At 32.0% G+C, this 22,285-nt stretch overlaps 1 pseudogene; it reads left to right on the top strand.

The window, feature by feature from the left end:
* Window positions 1-22,285, top strand: part of LOC127708401 (dynamin-like 120 kDa protein, mitochondrial) — a 55,137-nt pseudogene that overhangs the window by 28,307 nt on the left and 4,545 nt on the right.

Raw genomic sequence — 22,285 nt, 5'->3', positions numbered from 1 at the left:
ATATTTCAGGAACCTGGACATTTCACTCTTCATCCTAGTTTCTGTTGCTACAACCAACTCAGGAAAGGACTCTGAGACGCAATCTGTTTATAAAAAAACATAGTAACAATTAAAACACAGAAAGCCAAAAATTATTCATTTCACATAAAAGTTCATACAGCTACTGAGGATAATTAAAAATTAATGTAGTCTTGGAGTTGGTAAGGATGAACATAGTTTCAAATTTATTTTCCAGTGAATTTTGCGAGTTACTTGCTAATATAGAATTTAAAATAATGCAACTTACCAAGAATTATTGTGAACAACTTTGAGGCACCAAATGAAATTTTGCCATTTTTCCAGCTGATATTCAGTTTGGCCATCAAAGAATTATGGAGGACCCTGAAAAAAATATATGCATCTAAATAAAAAAAAATCACAATCAGATGTAAGATGTTTTTTATTTTACAGTTTACAATATGAAAATGCATCGAGTTTATCAAATAATTTTTACCAGACATCTTGGATGTTTTTGCTGTTAAAATTTGCTCGTTAATTTCAATTTCTACATGTTCTTTTCTTGCATTTGTAGTGTTAACTCTTTTCTAGGCTTGTAGTCTTTCCCTCATAATTTTTTGTTACCTGTTTCAAAATCATAGTTTCCTTAACTTATTTTTTTTAAGAAAATATAAAAAGGGTATAATCAGGATGATACAAGTACAATTGTTGAAAATGTTGTGTTTCCAAATCCATAGTTGTGATTAAATACGATACATTACTTTTAATATGATACTATTTACATATCCCTTTTAATTTTGGTAAAGTACAATAGAAAGGAGAAATTTACAGGAAAGACATATGTGGAAAACAAATGACAAATTAAACGGAACAAATATTAGATATCAAATTATATCGCAAACCTACGGATAACTTCCAATATTTAGATAAATCATCAGCTCATCCCGCCTCTGTATTTAATTAAGGGATTTAAAATTGGCGAAGTTACACGGTTCATTCGATCATGTAATAACAAAGATGACCTCGACACACAAATCAAACTATTTAAACACAAGCTTATACTCAGGGGACACAAGGAAAATGAAATTAATCCACTAGTTAATACAGGACTACGAAAAAGTAGGCAAAACACATTATGTTATAAAACAAAAAACAAACAGAAAAGTCCACCACTAGTCATAGCAACAAAATTTAATCCTTTATTTAAGCAGTTGGGAAGACGAATAAGAAAACACTGGCATTTGATTGAAGATGACGAGACCGCTAAACATCTATTTCCAAGACCGCCTATCATTGCTTATCGTAAACACAAGAATGTGAAGGAGTACTTGATCTCGGCAAAATTATAAAGTAATTAAATAAAGAATGGACATTAAACTATAAGTGTATTACAGATTCACCAGGTGTAGTGCCCCCAAAATGTAACTGCATTTGATACATTACACGATAGAAACATATTGATAACAATTAAAAAGTAATTATGATCAAATGTTATAGTAAATAAAAATAAATTAGGCCAGGGCACCTGACAAGGATGAACGGCCTTGGTCGAACTTGACCTAAATGATATCCGAAACACCAGGTGTAATATCATCAAATTAAAGAAATTCATAGACGACCAGTTGATTACCACAGATCATTTTCTTTGGGGAAAATCCTTTAAAAAATAAATAGATGTGTAAAAGTTTATAATTAACCACAGAACAATCTACCGAGAAAAGGTCAAATCAGGTTTTAACAGTTAAAGATAATATATATAATTTAAAGTAAATATACATAAGCAAAACATGCTATATATATGAATCACCAAATCATGCACAAACAGAGCAATAACAGAATAAACCTGTAATTGAAGACAAACATTTAAATGCATATAAAATTGCATATAAAGTATAAACAGCGATACATGGAAAATCATTATAGAAACTCGACAAGAAATAAAATCTCCTATAGACAATGGTATTAGTAAGTTTTGCTGGGATTGGTTCATGGACACGACTATTTATAAAAATAGGTACAACCAGAATGTCAGGGCCACCCTTTCATGGGAACATTTGGTTTTTATACATATGGAGCAGCCTCCCCCCCTTTTTTTTATAAAAAATACTGGATACGACACTGGAAGTGAATGTCAGGCCTTCAACTGTTTTATATGCACCTGTCAATTATAAATAGCCTATAGGTATGTGCTCAGAATCAATTAGTAAATACTTTTTTATGTGTAAACCACGTGTTCATGTACCATGATGTGGGCACTGCATGGATTTATATTCATGTACAATCTGTTGATAGAAACACAAGTGTGTATGTACTTAAAAATTTGTAACAATAAAATAACGTACAGATTGTTCACTTCTGTGTTCTTGTCTCATGCTACCCTCTGCCATCGCTGTTAACGTTGTAGAATAGTTTTTTCTTGTTTCAGTTTCTCTCGAGTGGTAAACAAATGTTGTTTCTTTGAATAAGGCGCTAATCGACATGCACGAACTTTCGGAAGCATTTCCGTGATATTCCGAGTAGCAAAGTTTTAAGAGCGGGAAAAGTTTAAAATTATTATTTCAAATAAATATATATATATCTCCGTAAATTTGTTTTATTTTAAATTTATGATTACAATGGTTTGGATATTGTTATAACCCTTTATATGGAAGAAATATATTTTATTTTGTAGAAATGATTATCAGAAAACATGCAAGGTTCATTGGCGGATCAAAAAGGGGAAAGGGGAGGGGGAGGGTACGGTTCTGGTGGTTTGACCTTTCCTGGAAAAAAATTGGTTGATTATATAGGGAATATCTGAAGCTTAACCGGAGCGGGCCCCTCTTAGGCAGTCAGATGGCCCCCACTTATGAAAATTTCTGGATCCGCCACTGACAAATACATTTATCGTCCAAAAAAAAGGGGGGAGGGGGGTTCCAACCCCCCAATCCCCCCTCCCACTTGATCCCACTGCCTGCTTCAATTTCCAAACTTAATTCATTAGTAAAACAGATTTGAATAGTTGATTAATGCATATCATATATTTCATATATATATTGGTTCAACGTTGAAAAAGTGACGTTGAATCAACATCAACTTTCTGTTAAAATTTCAACGTTGAAAAATAAGACGTTGAATCAATATCAACTTTCTGTTGAAATTTCAACGTTGAATCAACATCAACTTTCTGTTGAAATTAAGACGTTGAATCAACCTTGAATTGTGGTTAAATATTTGACGTTGAAAATAATTACGTTGAATCAACGTTGAACGTTGAAGTCAACCAAAATTCAACGATTTTTCAACGTTGAAACAACGTCATGTGCCCGCTGGGATATATGTTTTATGACCTGTATAAGTGTTAGTTGTTTTTAACTTTCAAGGTAACAAACTATTCAAAAGAGAAAATCTATAAAAAAGTTAAATCACAAAAATACTGAACTCAGTGGAAAATCCAAAACAGAAAGTCCCTAATCAAATAATTTATACTAATACTATAAAAGAAATTTAAGTACAACAGTCAGCAACTGGATTACAGGCTTCTGGCTGGGGCTCAACCCTCCTGATCTGGGACAGTGGTAAAACAACACAACATAACATAGAACTGTAAAAAACAGTTAGGGCTTGTCCTACCAGATTGGTACTTAGCACAAAAACAACTAACTACAAGACGAAGTGATATAAAGACAAAAGTCACAAAGAACCTTTTGTTTGTTAGTTAAAATTACTACCAGGTAGTGAAAAATATTGATATGAAGTTTTATTTGTAGTCAATTTTCAAACTTTTAAAAACTTAAAAGAAAAAAAATAAAGTGTGAAACCATTGTCTGAAAAGGAACTCATACATCAATGGTAAAATAATGATTGCTTTCAAATGCCATTTATAAATATTTCATGAGTATACTTTGAATTGCAGCTCAAAGATTTAATTTAGAAACAGAATGGAAGAATACATTCCCAAGGTTACAAGAATTAGATAGGGTTAGTATTATTTCTGAATGAAATTGACTTAAATTACTGATAAAGACATCTCATGTTATTACTTAGGGAAAAAAAGTAAATCAAGACAAAAATGACACAACCACACAAACTAAAAAACAACTTTTGAATGAGTACAGATGTAATGGTCATCGCTTGAGATGCTATAAAAAATGATTCTCTGAATGTTCTTTTAGTGAAAATGTACTTGATGTGGAATCTTAAATTCATTGTTTAAGACCTACTTGATGAAAATTTTCATGTTTACAGTATTGGACAAATCAAATGCTTTGAATTATATGTATGTCTTTAAGCATACATCATTGGCCTCTGTGGCCGAGTGATCTAAGTAGTCTAACTACTTTGTAACTATCCTGTCAATACTGACTCCAATCTTAATTGACTAGTATTGTCAGTTTTCCTACTGAAGGTCGTGGTTCTCTCCAGGCACTACGGCTTCCTCCACCAATAAAACTGACCACCATAATAGCACAATATTGCTGAAAGTGGCGTTAAACACCAATCAATCAATCAATTAAGCGCACATCAGATGTCAATGATTTGTAGTCCTATTTCAGAAGTTTCACGAAATGTATTTATATTTTATTGTACTGTTACATCTTTCTTCATTATCACTATTTTTCATTACAGACGGAGCTATTTGAAAAAGCTAAAGGGGAGATTTTAGATGAAATAATCAACTTAAGTCAAGTTACAGCAAAAGAATGGTAAATCACTTTTACACATGTAATTTATTCATTCTAAAGGTCTTATGAGATAACTGAGCTGTGAAGCAAAATATAACTATTTATTTCATGCAAAATAAATGTAGCCTTATGTTTGTTGCAATACAAAAAAATAACCACTTGTTATGCAATAAACATCCACTGAAAATGAGTTGTATTTTAGACAAAAGGCTCTTGAAACAACTGCATTTGTATTGTTGTTGTCCACTTTTATCAAAAAAGACTTGGGGCCTTGTTGGCTGAGTAGTTCAACTACTGTATCACTAGCCAGTCAACACTGCGGTTGTGGCAGGTGCACTTGACTCCACTCTTAATTGACAATTGACAATGATTGTCAGTTTTCCTGCAGAAGGTAGGTGGTTATCTCCAGGCACTATGGATTCCTCCACCAATAAAAACTGACCGCCATGAAATAGCCAATAGTGCTGAAAGTGGCGTTATTCACCAATCAATCAATCATCAACAATGACTTAATCATCATTATTAGAAGAAATATTCTAAGTATTCAAATTGGGCTCCCATTCTTAGCCTCTGCATAATTGTATTATAAGAAGGTGCTATAATAATACATTGATTGAATTCTTTACTCCTTTTATATGTTGTAGAAAGATAAACATATAAATATTCCAAAATATTTGTTCATAACACTTGTATAATATCTACCTAAGTACCTGTGACATAGTTTATTGAATTATTTAACAAAAGTTAACAAATTATTTCTGGTATATATTAATGTTGTTTTGTTTTTGCAGGGAGGATGCATTTTCTAAGAAAATTTGGGATAAGAATGCACCTTACATATTTGAGAATATTTATCTACCTGCTGCACAGGCACAAAACTTAGGGTAATACTGGCTTTTACTTTTTAAGGCTATATAAAAAAAAACATATTAAATCCACTGCAGCTATATAACAGATGGTGATAGCATTTGAAAGGTATAAATTCTACACAAAGAAATAAAAGACAAAAGAAAAACACACATACTAGCTTATGAACTTGATTGTAATAAATGCTGGAATAGTTGTTTTACAAGAACATGCAATACAGTTTTTATAGACAAATCTTGAGTTTTTCCATAAAAATGTGTTACTTATTTGACTAGGATTGTCGGTTTTCCTATAGAAGGTCGGTGGTTTTTTCCGGGCACTCCAGCTTCCTCCACCAATAAAAACTGGCCGCCACGAAATAGTCCAAAAGCGGTGCTTAAAAGTGGGGTTAAAACACCAAAAATCAAAATCAAATCTTCAGAGAAGCACACATACCATCTTTAGGCTTGTACACATACTTCCTAAAACCATTAAATTAAATATCCTCGTAAATACAATTTCTCCTCAATTTATGAAAATTATTATGAATAATATGATAACTATCTGGTGTATGGGTTTTTGCCAGGTCTACATGTCCATCAGACAGGGTTCACCTGACCTCAACCTTATTTCATGGATTATTGGTCCAGGTTAAGTTTTTTTGGTCAAACCATATCTCAGATACTGTAAGAAATAGGTCAACCATATATGGTGTATGGAATGATTGTAAATTTGACCTAATTTTCATGGTTCATTGGTCAATGTTAAGTTTTTATGGTTTTGTTTGTATATCAGATAATATAAGCAATAGGTCAACTATATTTATTGTATGGAAGGATTGTAAGATGTACATGTCTTCCTGGCAAGGTTCATCTGACCTTGGCCTCATTTTCATGATTCATTAGTCAATGTTGAGTTTCATTTGTTTACTCCATTAATCAGATACTATAAGGAAGACGTCAACTACATGTATATTTGGTTTATAGAATGATTGCATAGTGTTCATGTTGTCTAGCAGTGTACATCTGACCTTGACCTTGTTTAAATTGATCATTGATTATTTGAAGTTTATGTGATACTTGTAGTAAAACCTTCATATAACACACTTTCAACATAAATTCAATCATGATAAGTAAAGCAGGCTATACATTTCAGCGTTTGCACTTTTATTTTTAGTCCCCTACCTACCTAAGGGGACTTTAGGTTTGCACTCTGTCTGTCTGTCTGTCTGCCTGTCCATCCATCAGTCCGGCAAATCAGTTTTCCACACTTTTTTGCTTTGTGCTTGAAGATATTGATTTGATATTTGGTTTATTGTTTTACCATGACAAGTTACAGATCATGTGCGAATTTTGTTCTGGTTTAATGATTTTGTGCAGAGTTATGGTCCTTGGACTTCGAAAATTCACTTAAATAATCAGTTTTCTTCCCTTTTTTCGTCATGCTTGAAGATATTGACATGATATTTGTTATATACTTAACACCATGACAAGTTATAGATCAAGTTAGCAGTTTGTTCCAGTACAATGAATTTTTAACCGGTAGGGGACTATGTATTGCCATGCTATACTCTCAGAATGCTTGTTTAAGTTTATTTATTGATATAATCCATTATATGTTAACAACACAGTATAAAGATTTTTCCTATTCCAGAGAATTAAATACCAATATTGATGTAAAATTAGCAAAATGGGCATCTAATGTACTACCCAAGAAATGTGTTGAGGTAAATACTTTGTTTCACATATGTAATAGTTAATGTTATTAAGTTAACATTACCATTTTTCAGAGTAAGCCTGCAAACCATTTCAAAATACATTTTAGAAGATATCAATTTATATTTTGACAGATTTTGCAGTTTTTGCTTACATGTACAACCTTTAAGGATATAACATAAATACAAAAAATAAATCAATAGGTGAATAAATTATAACCATTGATTTTTTGTCTCTATTAAACCATGATATGTAAATCAGGCTAAATAATACTGTTAATTTTACTGGTATATGTTTGTTGTTTAAAGGTTGGATGGGATACACTTCATGACGAGTTCCAGAGAATTGTGGAAGAAGATAAGAAGCGTAAAGATCATGATGAAATATTTGACCAGTTAAAGTTGGCAGTGGTAGCTACCAGTAAAGCAAAACACCATTGGGAGGGCAAAGCAGAGGATAGTTTGGTAAGTCTGTGGCAATAGATATCTGTAAAGAAAACATCATTGGGAGGGCAAAGCAGAGGATAGTTTGGTAAGTCTGTGGCAATAGATATCAGTAAAGAAAACATCATTGGGAGGGCAAAGCAGAGAATAGTTTGGTAAGTCTGTGGCAATAGATATCAGTAAAGAAAATCATCATTGGGAGGGCAAAGCAGAGGACAGTTTGGTAAGTCTGTGGCAATAGATATCAGTAAAGAAAATCATCATTTGGAGGGCAAAGCAGAGGACAGTTTGGTAAGTCTGTGGCAATAGATATCAGTAAAGAAAATCATCATTGGGAGGGCAAAGCAGAGGACAGTTTGGTAAGTCTGTGGCAATAGATATCAGTAAAGCAAAACACCATTGGAAGGGCAAAGCAGAGGATAGTTTGGTAAGTCTGTGGCAATAGATATCAGTAAAGAAAACACCATTGGAAGGGCAAAGCAGAGGACAGTTTGATAAGTCTGTGGCAATAGATATCAGTAAAGAAAACATCATTGGGAGGGCAAAGCAGAGGACAGTTTGATAAGTCTGTGGCAATAGATATCTGTAAAGAAAACATCATTGGGAGGGCAAAGCAGAGGACAGTTTGATAAGTCTGTGGCAATAGATATCTATAAAGAAAACATCATTGGGAGGGCAAAGCAGAGGACAGTTTAATAAGTCTGTGGCAATAGATATCAGTAAAGAAAACATCATTGGGAGGGCAAAGCAGAGGACAGTTTGGTAAGTCTGTGGCAATAGATATCTGTAAAGAAAACATCATGGGAGGGCAAAGCAGAAGACAGTTTGATAAGTCTGTGGCAATATATATATATCACTAAGAAAATCATCATTGGGAGGGCAAAGCAGTGGACAGTTTGGTAAATTTGTGGCATAGATAGCAGTATTTCTAAACATTGAAGGGAAAACACTTTTGAATCTAACTTTGTAGTGAAAGGTATAAACCATAGTGTTAAGCTGAATATGTCATGGTTTGTTATTTGTTTTTGGTGTTTAACACCTCTAACAGTGCCTATGACTGTATAATGACAGTCAGATTTTAATGGTGATGGAAGCTGGAGTACACAGCAAGAACTGCCAACCTTTAACTTAGGAAAACTGACAATTCTTGTCAATTTAAGAACATATTAAAATGCAAATCTCCATGAGTTGGGTAGACAGGCAAGTGATCACTGAATATGAACAACTTAGACAATTTGGCCACCAATTCTCAACCATATATATATATATATATCATGTTGAGTTGTTAAATAGAAATCAATCTGTTAAGACAGTTTTAATCAAGTAAGCATCCTCTTTATGTGTGAGGATGGATTGTAGTCTAGTTTATACTGTTTAGCTGATTATATACCCTCTCTAAAGGAGTCGGGATATACTGTTTAACCTCTGTCCATCCCATGAAATATTTGTCACATTTTACTCAGGAACTAGATATCAGAGATTTCCAAAATTTGGTATCAAATTTGCTTTCCCATGTCAGGAGCCTGTAATTCAGTAATTGTTGTTAGTTGTTGTTCTTTCATGTTTGTTTATATTTCACATCTTTTTATTTTTGTGTGTATGAAATTATCGTCACATTTTTCTCAGGAATCAAGCTTCAAGTGAGGTTTTTGTACTGTGTGATGTGTTTTCACATCCAGTGCTCATCAACTTCCTATTAACTAAATACTAAAATATTCTTTACACATAATGACCATGTATAAGATTTTCTTCACATTTTTCTCTCTAATTAAATATAAGAAGATGTGAAGTATGAATCAGAGTTTCTTCAAATTTGGTATCAAGTTTCATGTTTGTTTTCACTTTCACCACATATCAATTTTCTGTTTTCCTAATACGTATAGCTGGGATATTCATAAGTGAGCTATTGCTCACAGTACATTACGTTATTATTGACAAAAAATTGAATATTTAATTAAAAATTTGTATTCTCAAAGCTGTTTCTGTGGCAAAAACAACAATTTTTCTGAACATGCATCCTAACTGGGAAAAAAAGATATAAAGTGATTAGTAATTTGAAAAAAAAAACTATTCTTTGAAATTTTATTTCAGAGAGTAATGCAGAAAAATACACTAGACGACAAAACAATACCAGACAAACAACATAGGGATATGGCTGTCAAATTTATGGAGGAAACTCACAGAGAAAAGTTACAACAAAGTAAGGATCAAACAATTTTAGTCTGTTTACCTCCCCTGTCATGCCACGGTTTTTTCAGTAACAAAATTATTTTAGAATATGACATGGATAATATTTGGCTAAGCAGCAACAGAAAACTTGATGCTACTGGTACAAAAAATCTACAATCTTCACCACTAAACATACATTTCAAATAGCAATATAGAATCACAAGATGAAAAGTAGGTTTACTAATGATATACACAAATGGATTTTTATATGTAAAGGTAAATTTCTGAAGATCTAATTGACTCTACCAACACTTTCATTTAGGTCAGTCCCTTTTAGTTTGTACCTTCAAAACTGTATAATATAAAACATATTTCTTAAAACAAATGATAATATGTCTCTGTCTGTATAAGTCTTTTGATAAATTATTCAAAACAAATATTTTATTTTATTAGTCCCCTACCGACGAAGTCAAAGGGGACTTTAGGTTTGCACTCCGTCTGTCCGTCTGTCTGTCTGTCTGTCCATCTGGTAGTCTGGCAAATCAGTTTTCCAGATTTTTTTTCTTTGTGCTTGAAGATATTGATTTGATATTTGGTGTTTATTGATATATCATGACAAGTTACAGGTCAAGTTCAATTTTCAGGAATTTAGCTTTTCATTTGTTCAGTTAAAGCCCTTTCCCTAGAATTAAATTTATGATGAAATACTTATTAATTAGTAGATTTCTGTTCAAAGGGAAATAACTTATTTTTTAAAAGATTAGATTTTTAAAAGACAAAATGACATTTTGGAATTTTTTTCCTTTTCTTTGCCGGTATGGTAAATTGTTTGAAGAATTTAGTGGTTGGTTTGTTTGTCATTCTTGAAGATATTGATTTGATAATTAGTTTATAGTTTTATCATGACAAGTTACAGATCAAGTTGGAATTTTGTTCCAGTCTGATAATTTTGTGCAGAGTTATGGTCTTTGGACATAGAAAATTCACTTAAATAATCAGTTTACAACAGTTTTTTTCATCATGCTTGAAGATTTTGACTTGATATATTTATGTAGTTTACACCATGACAAGTTATAGATCAAGTTAAAATTTCGTTCCATTACAATGAATTTGTAACCAGTAAGGGACTATGTATTGCAATGCAATACTCACAAAATGCTTGTTTTTTTATATTTTTCAGCTGAAAGTAAACTAAAAGAGCTGACAGGACCAAGCACAAGTGAACAATGGCTAAGTTGGCAGTACAAAACAGAACACCATAAACAGAGAGATCAAGCTAAGGCTGAACTGGATAAGATTCTTAGTATAGAACCTGTAAGTTACCCTTAAGGAGAAAACAAACACATTTAATTTCACACTACACAGGTACACATGTACAAAACAGAACAACATAAACAGAGAGACCATGCTAAGGTTGAACTGGATAAGATTCTGAGTAGTGAACCTTTAAGTTTCACCCTCAAATAGGCAGACTTCATTCAACAACAAAATCAAAGCTAGAAAAATTCTAAGAACAAGACCTGAAAAGTCCAATTAGAATTTAAAAAAAAAGGTTAACCCATAAATAAAATAGGGCCTATGTTAAACTCTAAACTCTGACCTAAAGAGTGCAACTTGTATATTAATGAGAGGTGGAGAGAAAAAAAATACACTGGATATATACACAAATATTTAATAAGAGATGATTCTTAGTGCAGAACATGTGATTTAACCAAGAAAACAAATACACACAATTGTTTACCAGACATACATCTATGTAAAGTAATTAAAGTAGGTAGTATTCTGAGATTGATTCAGATGGGTGCACCCCTTTGTTTTTTTAACCATAGATGACAATTATGTCCCTTTGCTCAAAGCTTGGATCCTCCCCTGGTAAAGTTTTGAATTAGAAAAACATATTCTCCCACTACAAAGATATTTGCAAATTTAAAATATGATCTATAGAATACCTTAACTATAAGAAATATTTAGCAGAGAACATACAATATTAACAACAAGCAGTAAACAAAATTTGATACAATGCAAAACACTTAAAAGATATAGATCTCACCAGTCTTCAGGAGAGAGATGTACACCCATGTTCACCTTAGACTGTTTTGTCTTCAGGAGAGAGGTGTACACCCATGTTCACCTTAGACTGTTTTGTCTTCAGGAGAGAGGTGTACACCCATGTTCACCTTAGACTGTTTTGATGTATTCACTGGAACTTGCTTAAAATCAGATACAATGTAAGTTGCATTTTTTTAAAACATCTATGGGAGCACATGTATATCACAATGGAAAATAAGCACATAAAACAATTAATCATTGTGAAAGTTGTAAAAAAACAATTTTTCTCAATTTATTTTGACAGACTTTTAAGCAGTCCATTTTATTTGCTTGATGCACTACTTAAAAAAATAATACACAATTTTTTTAAATAGCATAAGTTACATTTTAGAATTAATTGATTAGATCAAATAAATAACTCTTAGAATAATGACAGTTCAAAATGATGGAAACAGTCAGTAATATTATAAAAGTGCTTCGGATGCATGAAATTTATAACGGGTTGGTTTCATATTGTAATTGATAAGAAGAATTATATTCTATATAATTCATTTTTTAATGAATTTAAATACAAACTTTAGACTTTTATGTTTGAATTGATGTTTTATCTAATGAAGCTTTTTCTAGGTTAGATGCCTACTTTAACAAAGATTCATGTTTCATATGGTTTAGTGATGTATAAGCTTTTGTATATTTAACTGGATTTACTAAGGAAAAATCGGTTATTGATTTGGGGATGTAAGGCGGGCGGGCGGGCGGCTGCCAAACAGTGTTCGTTCATTATCATGCAAGTGCTTGGATGAAATTTTTTCAAATTTAGATATGTTGTTTCCTGTATTTTAATGTAGGTCAAGTTTAATTTTCACAATTTTAGCTTTTCTCATTGTTGAGTTGTAGACCTTTCAGTAGCAAAAATTGATACTTATTATGTGATTGAGTTATTTCCCTTTGAACAGAAATGGTGTAATTAATAAGTATATGTATAGATAGTCTATCAATGATTATATCTGATCAATTGATTTTAGTCAGGAGTTGTCAAAAATTTCTTTATAACTATTTTTCTTTGAGACATGTGTGTTTTGAAGGTAGATGTCACAGTTGTTATGTGGTATTTTTATTTTTGTTGTGTGTGTTAATGTTTAATTTTTACTTGATATTATTTTCATTAGATAATGATCTATTTTCATTAAAGGATATATTTCATTACATTACATAGTGTAGATAAAGTTGTTGATATTGATAGATAATTTGCAGATCTATATAAGTTTGTGACAAATGAAAGAAAAAATATTGGGAACTATTAGTTATATATATAATGTTTGATTACACTAAGTGTTTTTAAATAATTTTCACCTGTTATCAGATAACAAAGCATGTGGTAAATATCAATCACACAATTATAATTGCATACCTGCCAACTTTTGAAAATGGCCATGGAGGTATTTGTGCACGACACCATTTTTAAGGGTCAAATTAATTTGCGGCATTTTTTTGTGTGTTGATTTGGCTCAAGAGATAGTGACTGGCATGCTTCTTTTTTTTGGGTTGATGGTGCAAGATGAGGTTATAAACCTTCTTTTTTGAACTTTTTGAATGTTGTACTCTTTTTATTGTGATGAACACCAGCAAGATTACTTTATGTTTGTCTGATACATTGTAAAGAAATAAAAAAGTAATCATTTTAATAATTTAATAACAAAAATACAACAATATATTATATAGATCAATATCACAAGTTGTAATGTCAAACACAAAAGGTACTCAGTAATGATTATTAAAAGTACATGCACACATACAGCACTTCAGTTAAAAGTGTTTCAAAGTTTTTAAAGTTCATAAAGTTTAAAACGTTCAATTTTAAAAGCAACTATTTAAGTATGTAGCACTACAGTTCAATATTTCACAAAGGTTGCACATTGGTTACTTAAATGTCACTTGTATGTTTTATGCACAGTCCTTGTTGTATGAAGAGCAAGCCTGCTTAGTGTAGCATTTGCTGTTGGTGTTTAGCTTGATTGTCAGGAGGGCACATAATGTTGAATTGTCTAAGGATGACCTGGTGTCAGTCTGAATCTTCTTTAGCATTGAAAAGGTACGCTCACAGTCAGCATTTGAATTTGGAATGGTACACACTGCTGAGACAATCTTGGTGAGAAGAGGAAACCTGGGCGTTCCTGTGATTCTGTTGGTCATCTTTGACACCTGTCCCCAGTACTGGTCTACTCTGGTTGATCCTAGAGTGTATGTAGGCAGTTCTGATGCTGGTGTGACCTGGTAGGTTGTGAACTCTTCTTCCAGTTGTTGAAGTAGGTGTTCTGGTACAACTGATGGGAAACGTCTAGCAACAACTGTTACAACTGATGAAGGGAGGTCTCCTCTGGTTGATGGGTTCAGAAAGGCTAAGCCACAAACAACTGGGTCCTTGAAAGGGAACTTTGTTAACATCTTGGCCACAACTACAGTGTAGAAGTTTCTGACAGACCTATAAAAAAAGAAAATAATTAATTTTTTGAAACAATTTTATTTGAAATTCAGTAAACAAAATTAATGAAGAGAACAATTTCTGTGTTATATGGTCTCTTGTTGAGAGTTGTCTCATTTGCAATCATACCACATATTTTTATATTTATAATAATTTTTTTAGGTAAATTGTTTTTTATGTTGGCTGTCTCTCTAAGATATACTCTATATTTATTCTATTAATGTTTATTCAAACCTCTAGTTTATTTAAAATATCATTAACTTACTTGAAGAATCTTGCAAGGACTGATGGGCTGATGTCATCTGTGTGGTCTGCCATGTGAGTACGAGTATAAAGGCCAACTGCTAGGATGTTGTCTTGCAGCTGGTTGGCTGCATCACTATAGGGAACTGTTGTCAGGTCTTGGTGTGACTGGATGACTCTGGCTTTCACAAACTTGCCAAGGAAGGTACGCAATAGGACTGTCATCTCCTGGCTCAAGAAACCAATATGTGACTCATCAGCCTAAAAAAGTTAACAAGATTATAAATGCTGAAAGTAATCAAGATGAAAATGCATATATTTGACTGTAAAAAAGAGAATAAATCTATCATAAACATAAAGTCTTTTCTATACTCTGATAAAATATGTCTAATTGGCAATCATATCACATCTCCAACTCTGATAAAAATATGTCTAATTGGCAATCATATCACATCTCCATCTCCTTATTTTTGAATAAATGTTTCATGTACATGTACCAATTAATATTCTATTAAAGAATGTTATCTAAAAAAGTTCTTACTTGAAACATGGTGTTGAAGTGGTTCAGTGGTTCCAGTATAAAGCTGAGGAAGTGGCAGTAGAGGCACATCTCATGGTCACTGAGGTAGTTGGCACACCGCTTGATACGACCTGGCTTCTCCACCTTGTCATGGGAGTTGAAGTATGATGTAAGGGCTGACCAGTGGTGAAGAAGACAACCAACACACTTTTCCAAACTAAGCCATCTGGTGCTGCTGTGCTTGATGATCTTGCTAGGTTCTGTGTCTGTTAACTCTAGAAGCTCTTTATACTTTTCTTTTCTGTTTGAACTGAAATAATAATTCTTATTATAATCATATTATAAATTCAAAACATTTCAGAAAAAAATGTGTACCACATCTCCATATTTTATATTAAAATATATTAAATATAATTTCATTATAAATTAACAGGTGTTGATTCCATAAATATTTTTGTTGGATTGCTGTCTCATTGATATATCAAATATAATTTTATTATAAATTAACAAGTGTTGATCCTATAAATATCATTTTTTGTTGGATTGCTGTCTAATTGATGTATCAAATATAATTTTATTATAAATAAACAAATGTTGATCCTATAAATATCATTTTTGTTGGATTGCTGTCTCATTGATATATATCTTTTTTTTATAAACAATTTTATCCAAATGTTACAATACCTGTGAAAGAAGTGGAAGTAAACTTCCACGAGGAGGTCTTCTACTGGCAGAGCAAGGGCCTTCACACCAGCAACAGTACAAAGGTTGGCAAGATGACACACACATCCAAAGTCAAACACAGCTGGACACTTTTCTTTGATGCGGGTTACTACTGAATTGTGTCTACCAGTCATCACACTACAGTTGTCGGACACAAATGACACCAGGTTCTCCCAGGGTATATTGTTGTCACTGAAAAAAGAAGAGATATTATATACTTTTAAATCACAATTTACATGAACTTGTAATAAAAAAAATACAATTTCAGACTTCTATGTCATTTGGTCTCTGGTACGGAGTTGTCTCATTGGCAATTTTGCCACATCTTCTTATTTTTGTAAGTATTACTAAAATCAAAAATGAAAGTTAATAATTAGAAAAAACTTACACAAATACTTCTTGAAGATGGACAAAGATGTTAGATGCTTTTCCTATATTACATATTGGCATGGCAAGGAATTTGGTTGTTGCTTGGTCAGTGAAGTAGCGAACTAGAATGGCAAGAGACTTGTCACAGATGTGGTCGTTGCTCTCATCTATGGCCATTGAAACTGGTTTGGTCTGCAGGTCTCGGACAACCTCTTGATGAAGAGTAGGTGCAAGTGACTTCTTGTCTAATTGGAGTGAAAGTTTTTATTGAAAATTTTCTGTTTCCTAAGGGCTGTTGATGATAAGCTCTGTAGGACGGTATAAATATAGTTTGAAATTTACTGTTCATTATTATACATTTTGAAGATAATTACAGATGAGTTCAGTGATTTTGCTAGCGCTCGTCATTTTCGTCATTTACGAAACAGTTTTCTAAATGATGAAAGTTTTTCAAAACAATTTCGTCACTTAAATTTGGAAAGTATAAAGATATTTTTGCATGAAAATACTATGATTCTACCTGTCTTCATGTTTCTTACAAGTTTATGACCCTCAGCTAATTAAAGTTTACAACAGGTGTTAAAAGTTGTGATTACAGGTAATCCGCTGATCGCCATCAGATGGGTCACTAATCCAATAATTATTGATAAACCTCATAATTGACCATCATAATTATTTATCCCAGTAAAATCAGTCAGACCGCATTTCAATTTCAATATTTGTCAAACGACCACGATTTGCAGTTCGTTTATTGTAGTTTCGTCATTTGACAAAATTGTTTTCCCTCCGACAGTTCGCGTTTTAATTCCCAACGATCACATTTTGCAGTTCCTTTGTTGTAGTTTTGTCATATGAACATATTTTCGTCATATTTGATATAACTTTTCATCAAAACCTTTCGACAATTTGGATTAAAAAAATTGAACTTTATTCAAAACGTTAGGAAATATTTTCACGAGTCAAACAGGTGCTTCTTTTACTATGTACTGCACATGCGTGAAAGCATTCATATAAATTTATAGACACTAAAACGTAAAATACAAAACCATTTAGTATCAAATTAAACGAGAGAGACAAATATATTCTTACTAAGCAACTTAATTTTAAAAAAATGATAATTTCCTGCCTTTTGTTAAAGGGGCACTAGCTGTCAAATTCATGTTCACCAATTTGACTCAGTTTTCATATTTGTTATATAACAATGTAAAACATTTATCCAAATTATAAAAAATCTAAAATAAACAATTTACAGGGCATGGGGGCGATAATATGTAAATTTAGCTTCGTTTTGTGTGTATTTTAGTCTAGACTCCATCTAATTAACTGTCAGGTTGACCTCACGAAAACCACTGATGCCCATATAAGGGATATAAACACAAATAAAGATATAAATAGATAGTGCAACTCGTGCAATTGGATTCTTCTAGGTCTATTTAATTTCATTTATAGATTAAAAATATATGTTAATCATCATTTTTACCTGTATAAGAATGATTTTTTTGAGGATCGAATCAGTCAATTAAATGAATTACCTTTGTTTACTTTCAATGTTGACATTCTTTTCCTTTAAATAATCAAACATGCACACAATTCATGTGTTATCCAACTCTATCTAAGGAGTTAAATTGAAGTTCACATGAATACGGATTCAATGAGGTCGAATTATTCACTTGCAAGTGAATAATTCATCATCAATATTTATTTGCTTTTTTTGACAAAATTGGACAAGACTGGCTGCTAAAAGCGAATTTTTATTTCACTATTCCACTTTCATTAATGATTGAACAAAAAAAATCATATTTTATAATTTTTTATATCTCGTAGCTAGTGCCCCTTTAGAAACCATAACTAATCCGTAGATGAATCCGGACTCATTCTGAATTTATTAATCACTTGTCACTTCCCATTTTCATTTCGTTTAAAAATAGAAAGTACAAGTGATCTTTTCTCGATTAATTTACAATTTAGTCATTAGAATCGTTCCAATAAGGATTGTTACAAATCCTTGTTTCCAACTTTAAAGAAATGAATTCCAAATATCGATTTAAATGTATGAACAAGGATAATGATTATGCAGTGAAATAGTCGCTACAAGTTCAATTATGCTGTGGTTTTAAAAAAGAGGCACCCAACTTTTGTTGATCAGGAATGTCCCCTGAAAATAACTGAAGTGAAATTTGACAAAATTATTTTCCCTCCGACAGTTCGCGTTTTAATTCCCAACGATCACATTTTGCAGTTCGTTTGTTGTAGTTTTGTCATATGAACATATTTTCGTCATATTTGATATAACTTTTCATCAAAACCTTTCGACAATTTGGATTAAAAAAATTGAACTTTATTCAAAACGTTTGGAAATATTTTCACGAGTCAAACAGGTGCTTGCTTTACTATGTACTGCACATGCGTGAAAGTATTCATATTAATTTATAGACACTAAAACGTAAAATACAAAACCATTTAGTATCAAATTAAACGAGAGAGACAAATATGCATAGCTAGTAATATACATCCTTGATTCCTTGCTGTTACCCAAAACAAGGTTGATTTTCATCTCGCGCAAAAGTGACTAAAGCCCTCAAAATCCTAGCTGAAACCCTGGATAAGTTTTATAGATTTTTAAAAGACATTGTATTAATGGTAAATGATATCTTTTCTTTGGTAAATTGCTTGAAGAATTTTGTGTTAGGTTTGTTTGTTATTCTGTATAAACTAATTTTCTGAATGCTATATATTTTTTTTGATGAATCGAACTCCTTTAAAAACTAAGCTTATATTGTCTAATAATAAACATTTTTTTTTTTTATTTTGGGCCCAGTTTTCAAGTTGGTCCAAATCAGTGTCCAAAATTAAACTTGGTTTGATTTTAACAAAAAATTAATTCATGGGGTTCTTTGAAATGCTGAATCTAACCATGTATTTAGAGATTTTGGATTTTGGGCTCCCTTATCAAATTGGTCGTCATTGAGATTCAAAGGGTCCTGAATTAAACTTTTGTTTGATTTCATCAAAAATTGAATTCTTGGGGTTCTTTGATATGCTCATTCTAACAATGTACTTAGATTTTGGATATTGGACCATAATAGGTAAATGTCCAATTTCAAATTTTTCAGTTCTTTAACCACATTCATTTTGTGTCACAAACGTATGCAATGTCAAATATTCAATCACAATCCAAATTCAGAGCTGTTTTAAGCTTAAATGGTGTGTCCATACTTGCTCAACTGTTCAGGGTTCGACCTCTGCAGGAAAATCTGGTTTGCTGTCTCTCTGACAGCCTCTTGTTTTTCTATTATTTATATTCATATATGCCTTTATTACAGTCACAAGTCAGTACTTGCAACAGATGAACTCACAACAGTTAAAAAAAATTTACACTCACAAGGTGTAGAAGTTGACCAGGAATTTGTAAGTACACTTAGTTTTGAATAGTACCATAGCTTTATAGTTTTCATGTAAGTTTTCATTATATCCTTGTGAAGAGTCAAACTGTATATATTTACCTATGAACATTCCTAATCATCTAATATCAATTAACACCAGTCAGACATGAGTAAAATTGAGAATGGAAATGGGGCATGTGTCAAAGAGACAACAGCCCAACCATAGAGCAGACAACAGCCGAAGGCCACCAATTGGTCTTCAATGCAGCGAGAAACTCCCGCACCCGAAGGCGTCCCTCAACTGGCCCCTAAACAAATATGTATACTAGTTCAGTGATAATGGACGTCATACTAAACTCTAAATTATACACAGGAAACTAAAATTAAAAATGATACAAGACTAACAAAGGCCAGAGGCTCCTGACTTGGGACAGGCGCAAAAATGTGGCGGGGTTAAACATGTTTTTTGAGATCTCAACCCTCCCCCTATACCTCTAGCCAATGTAGAAAAAACAAACGCACAACAGTACGTACAGTAAAACTCAGTATAAGAGAAGTCCGAGTCCGATGTCAGAATATGAAACAAAAGAAAATAAACAAAATGACAATAATACATAAATAACAACAGACTACTAGCAGTTACTGACATGCCAGCTCCAGATCTCAATTAAACTGATTAAAAGATTATGTCTTCCTCATATGAATATCAGGCACAATCCCTCCTGTTAGGGGTTTAGTACTCTACTTTATGTAAGACAAAGAAGGAGCCTTGATTGTCTTAAATTTTATTGAAATTTTCACTTTTTAAGTTCCAAGATTTCTCAGTAGGTCCTTTGAATTAATACTTCAAATAAAAAAACAAGTACAGTTTTGATGTCATGATGTCACAGAAAAGGAATTGAATAAAACAAACTTCTTTCATGTTTTTTTATGTGCTGATCGAGAAAATGCAATATCAAATACTTAATTTTTCCACAATGTCTGTTATAATGGAAATCCACTCCCATATAATTGTTTATTCTCCTTTTGATAATTTTTTTCCTACTACTTAGATGATAATCTATGCTTTCCATAGTCTAATAAAGTATATTTATAAATATAAAAAGTTAAGTATAAATGTAATTCTGTTTCAATAACTATTTTATTGTTAATATTAAAGTCATATAATACTTCAAATTTTTAATTTGAAATACTGGAATTGCAAAGTTTTATAATAAAACAAATGTATGTGAAACCGGGAGGAAATAGGCATGAGTATAACAAGCACTCGTTTGTAAATGTATGTAGATTCTTTATTAAAGGTCTAAGGTGAACTCAACAAAATAATGTAGTCGCATATAAAGACCTTTCATCTTATCAAAATATTCAGAAATGTACTGCTATTGAATTATTGTCTTCCCATACTTGCCAATATTTTTCCTTTTGCAGAACATTATAACCACAAGAAACTCATTTCATATGACTTTAAGGTTTCGATCGCAAGGTTAATTTTTTACGAAAATTTGCATACAAGCTATTTTTCACCTAAGCAATTCAAATATGTAATAAAAAATATACCTTCATGTGCTACTTTAAGAGATAAATAGGGTCTAAATTTTAGACATTAACTTAAAATGTCCCTTTTTTGGACATTCCTATCCTTTGTATAGACATACCTAACTTTTTTGTTTCAAAAGATAAACACAAACATATTTTTGTAAAAACATTTGGAAAATCTTCTTTACATAAGTATGCTCTAAATTTGTATAACAATTCTTTGGAAATAATTTTTATCAAAGTTGTAGGATTTTAGAAAAAAACATCATTTTTTGCTGTATATTTATATAATTTAAAAAAATTTCATTCGTGACTTTTTCATAATAACTTGTACAAAAAATCTTCATACGTAATCAAACCTAATGTCATTTAATAAAAAAGAGGGGTTAATGAACTAGTTTTCAAGTTAAATCAGTCAAAAATGCATCTTTTCCTGATATGTCACAGTTTGACATCGGGAAAAAATAATATTTCGCGTTAGCAACGTCATTACCTCCCCTGTTACTGTATCATATGCCCTTAAAAAATCTTTTTTCTTAATGTTAAATTGACATAGCTCGGTAAATCTTAGACAAAGGACTGAACTTTAAATCCTTAAGTTTCAAGATCTTTTAACTATGGATTAAAATGAATAAAAAGAATAGGTACTAATATTGCTGCGTATACTTTCTATACATTATGGGGATACTGTAAATTCAGAAATTATTGCGTGCATTTATTATTGCGATTTTTGAAGTAAGAACAAAAATGCGAGATTTATTATTGCAATTTCAGAAAAACCTGCATACAAGTATATGCATCAGATATCAAAATGCAAGTTCTTATTATTGCGATTTTCAATTAGTCGCATTATTTGCAATAATAAAAACCTCGCAATTATTTCTGAATTTACAGTAGTAATATTTTTATTGATAGATTAAAGAAACATGCATGGCACCATGTATACAGACAACATTTTGTAAAGAAGTCCTTGTCACAGGCTCAGGAATGTAGAAAAGGCTTTTATTATTATAAAGAAGGCTTCTCCGATTTTGGGGTGAGTAATGCACAATTAATAAAACAATATAAACTGTTGGGATAATCAAATTTCTTGCATTACAGAAATCGTAACAAATAAGGCAAAACAAAGCAAAAAGGTTAATTGTG

Source organism: Mytilus californianus, unplaced genomic scaffold (assembly GCF_021869535.1).
Source record: "Mytilus californianus isolate M0D057914Y unplaced genomic scaffold, xbMytCali1.0.p SCAF_7, whole genome shotgun sequence".
NCBI lineage: Eukaryota > Metazoa > Mollusca > Bivalvia > Mytilida > Mytilidae > Mytilus > Mytilus californianus.
Note: the sequence above shows the minus strand (reverse complement) of the source record. Positions and strands in the feature narration are given on the sequence as shown.